This window comes from Amblyomma maculatum, chromosome 6 (assembly GCF_055883805.1).
Source record: "Amblyomma maculatum isolate TAMU_Amacu chromosome 6, ASM5588380v1, whole genome shotgun sequence".
Taxonomy (NCBI): domain Eukaryota; kingdom Metazoa; phylum Arthropoda; class Arachnida; order Ixodida; family Ixodidae; genus Amblyomma; species Amblyomma maculatum.
Genome location: NC_139349.1, coordinates 33,605,152 through 33,609,435, shown reverse-complemented (window position 1 = coordinate 33,609,435; position 4,284 = coordinate 33,605,152). Strand labels below are relative to the sequence as shown.

Genomic DNA, 4,284 nt, shown 5'->3' with positions numbered 1-4,284 from the left:
TGGAGTCAAAGAATAGATCTCTGATAACACAAGAGGTAGCGACCTACTTTTTGAAGCGAGATCAGGGTGCCTCAAACGTGAAGCTACAAAGAGAAATTCGACCAGGAAGGGGTCACTCGCGCACTGTGTGTAACAATAGTAATGAAACATTGTCGAAACAAGGCAACATGTTGCCTAACAGATACCTCACGCTTCTTGGACTGACCCATATATATTTTGGCATGCGCGGTTTGCGTCGAGTTTTGCATCGTTATGTTATGTATGGGCATGCAGAAACCGTAACGCAAATTAGAGTTAAATAAGTTTGCCCAGTCATTAGCGAACAACGGGATTCTGTCACGCATGCATGTCTCTTTAGACGTTTCCTCATTTAGCTACGAAAGGCGTAATATACACATCCATAAGGCCGACCACTGCACTTGAGCGTTCCAACAATTATGCTAGGAGTCTACATATATTGCTGGCATGCGTGGTCGTTCGGGATGTAGCCGGGCTGCTGGTTGGTTTGGTTATTGAGGTTTAACGTTGCAAAGCGACTCAGGCTGTGACAGAATTGGGGGGCAGAGGAAATTTCGATCACCTGGGGTTCTTTATCGTGATCTGACATCGCACGGCACACTGGCGCCTTGTTTATCACCTGCATAGAAAAGCGGCCGACGGGGACCGCATCCTTGGGCACAGCAGTCGAGAACCCTAATCGCTGCACCACCGCGACGGGGTTGTAGTCAGGCAGCATTGGAATTCTCGCCTGCTGCTTCTTATGGGAGCTTCACTATTACACAGCACGTACAGCACGCTTTTGCTTCTCATTATGAAAAGAAAGGGCATGTGTAAGTGCCTCAAAACCTCTCCAGGCAGTATTTAAGAGTAGGCTATATTGCCTCGAGTTGAATACATCATGTGGACCAGATGTGATTCGTGCTAACGAAATCGGAAAGAGAGAGCTTCCCATTCCGTCAGTATATCCCATGGCACAAATAGTAGTCGCTTCTTTAAACAACTGGCACGTCCACTCACCGAAGTGCATAGAGTGCAAGTGTTGGCGCCGTTGCCTTGCTTTTAAGCAGTCAGTGGAGTGTATCTGTCCCTATAATAAATTTTCGGCGAAGCTTCACGACCAGCGAATGATTGGATTACTATGGTTTGACAAAACATTATGGAGTGATAACAGAAAACTTTGCTTAACAAAACTCATGTATATATGATACAGATAACAGCTGCACTCAGAGTTAGCTGAGTGAGGTCCAAGATAAAATAGCGCGGATGAAAAAAAAAAAGTATGGTAGTGTGGAAAAGTTGAAATACTTGCGTCACGCCGTGGTGCTTCTAGTCCCCTATGCTGCCACACGATCGACCGGTCAGAAAGAAGTGCTCAACGGTTGCGGCGAAGTGGGCCTCTACAAGAGGGCAGGATACTATCAGCTGTCTTTTTACCGCGAGATATCTTATACAAAAAAAAAATAATAAAGAAACGCGAGCGTACTGTATATGTCAACCCTCCTTTCTTCACTGCTACCAAATCTTTCTTTTTATCTTCCGTTTTGTTGCTTTTATCGCTCCCAATCGTGGCATTGCTGCTGTTTTATGTTAAAACATGCAAAACGGATGCGTGGCTATAGTCGACCGTTGTTTACAGCTTTCCGACAGTTCGCTGACCCAGTTGATATTGCTGAGAGCAAAGTAACAAAAAGTGCGATATCCCGGACGCCACTGAGTCGGTTACAAGCGTCGCAGAAGGCCCATCTAACGGAGTGAATGACTTCGCTTAGCCGTGCACTGCAAAAGATACCTAAAATATGTCACCGGGTAATTAGTCACATATGTGTCGCTAGATTGTAGCACCGCAGCCTCTCATCTTAACTAAACAATGTTATACTCTTTTAAACGAGGAACGGTGCTTTTAAACAGAAATAAACTCAATAATGGCATTCCTAGTACTAGTAGTAGTAAAACACATTCTTTAGGAAAACGGTTTAGGGATTAGGCGCGGGGTTAGTGAGGTTCTCAAACAGGTACTCCGTTGACGCAATTACTTGCATAAATATCGCGCCAATGTAGTTATTTTAGATTACCAATTCCTGCTTCCGATAAAAGTGGCCCTACCACGATTACCTCGGTACACTAAAACATTTACTTCTTGTGGATATGAAAATAGGGATTGTGAACGAAACAGCAACCTCTCTCTAGACACGGCACACACATTCTTTCGGCTTCCTACCAAATTCAACCCCCAACTAATCTTTCCCTGTTCTTTCCTGCTCTATGTTGAATTACAAATACCTTGGCAAAAAAAAAAAAAAAAAAAAAAACAATAAAAGAACAGTGGTCTAAGACTGTTCGCTTTCATTGCGATCAAGAGTCAAACAAGCGGCGAACCCAGTACCTTGATGCCCGCGGAGCTGCCTCGACCGATTAAGCCCTCAAGGCAGGAAACTGTTATGGCGAAAAACATATCCTGTCGGGAAAAAGGGCTATAGACATTTTGTCCACTATATTGGATACTAATTTTTGACCCATCCCGCCGAGGTTTCACAGTGGTTATGGCGCCAGACTACTGCTCCCAAAGGATGCGGGATCGAATCCTGGCCTCGGCGGCCGCTTTTCGATGGGGGCGAAAAGCAAGGTGCCCATGTGCTGTGCGATGTCAGTGCACGTTCATTATCATCATCATCAGCCTGACTATACCCGCTGACGGGCGAAGGCCTCTCCCATATTTCTCCAATTAACCCGCTTCTGTGCTAGCTGCATTCAGTTTGCCCCTGCGAACTTCTTAACCTAATCCACCCACCTAACTTTCGCCCCCCCCCCCCCCCCCCCCTGCTACGCTTTCCTTCCCTTGAAATCCAGTTTGTTACACTAAGCGACCATCGGTTATCCTCTCTTCGCACTACATGTCCTGCCCATGCCCATTTCCTCTTCTTAATTTCCGCTAGAATGTCAGTAACTTGATTATTTCTCTGACCCACTCTGCACGCTTCCTATCTCTTAATGTTACCCCTACCATTTTTTGTTCCATAGCCCTCTGAGTTGTCCTAGACTTAAGTAAAACCCTATTGGTTAGCCTCCAAGTTTCAGCCCCATAGGTGAGTACAGGTAAGATGCAACTGATGTATATTTTCCTCTTGAGCGATACTGGTAACCTGCTTGTTACAATCTGCGAGTGCTGGCCAAATGCGCTCCATCCCAATCTTATTCTCGTTATTTCCTTTTCATGGTCCGGATCTGCGGTTACTACCTGTCCTAAGCAGGCATATTCGCCTACTACTTCCAGTGCACGTTAAGAACCCCAAATGGTCGAAATTTCCGGAGTACTCCACCACGGCGATTCTCATAGCACGAATCGCTTTGGGACGTTAAACCCCACAAACCAAACCAATTTGTGACCCATTACTTGTATGCCAAAGCACTCATCTTAAAAAAAAAAAAAAAAAAAAAATCCCGCTTGTACAGATTGTTGCGCACCTTGGACACCTGTTAAAGGGAAAGCCTCAGTTGGCTCATCAGCGGCGTGGACAAGAAGTGTCAGCAGCAAACCAGAAAAGAAAGGTAAATGTTTAACCCCCATAAACCTAAGTAACCAAAGGAAAACCGGCGGCACGTTTCCCTCAACCCACCTTTTTCATCTCTGTGCGGCAGCCTCTCGGCGAGCTACGTCCACTGGGGGATCGGATTCGGCCTGTCATCTTCGCAACCTCTGAAACGCAACAGTTCAGGAGGCGTCTCACCTGGATCATCTATAACGACTGCTGGCGTTAAGTTGTCGAGAGCTGTTGCGATGCATTCGCACCGGCTAAGCGCATTTAACCGCCATTTAAAGGTCCCTGGTTCGTTCCCGGGTTTCGGCACCAACAGATATAGCGGAATCAATGAAGGACGCAATCAGCCGTCTGGACTATGCCACTTTTGGAAGCATCTGCCCTGGCCCATGTGTTAGCTCGGGCCTAGCCTCAAACCGGTTTCTTTTACCGATTAACCTCCTTGCCTTTCCTCCTCATCTTCCTCCTCCTCGTGTCTAGCCTGCGCTTTGTCTTTATTTCCAACAGCAGCGGAATCTATTTAAAAATAGCGAGCACCACGGCTCCAGCGTAGCTGCGCTTGAGTGACGTCATAGTTGTCACGAGGCTAGGCAGATGCTAGAGCGCAGTTACCTCGGTTTCGGCGGCGGCGGCGGCTGAGTGACGTGATAGTTGCCACGTGGTTTCTCCTCGGTTCAAGGTCAAACGCGCAAGCACTCGGCGCACAAGGCGGGGAGGCTACGGAGGGGAGTAGTACAAGCTTTCGCTT

General features: G+C 46.9%; 1 protein-coding gene across 1 annotated transcript in view; it reads right to left on the bottom strand.

Moving 5' to 3' along the window:
- The window catches only part of LOC146185446 (alpha-tocopherol transfer protein-like), a 12,325-nt gene extending 10,938 nt beyond the window's left edge, over nt 1-1,387 (bottom strand). Inside the window, exon 1 of the mRNA XM_084605530.1 lies at nt 1,306-1,387. The gene's annotated coding sequence lies outside the window, so the exon portion shown is untranslated. The remainder of the gene's footprint in view (nt 1-1,305) is intronic.
- Between the last annotated feature and the right edge of the window lie 2,897 nt (nt 1,388-4,284).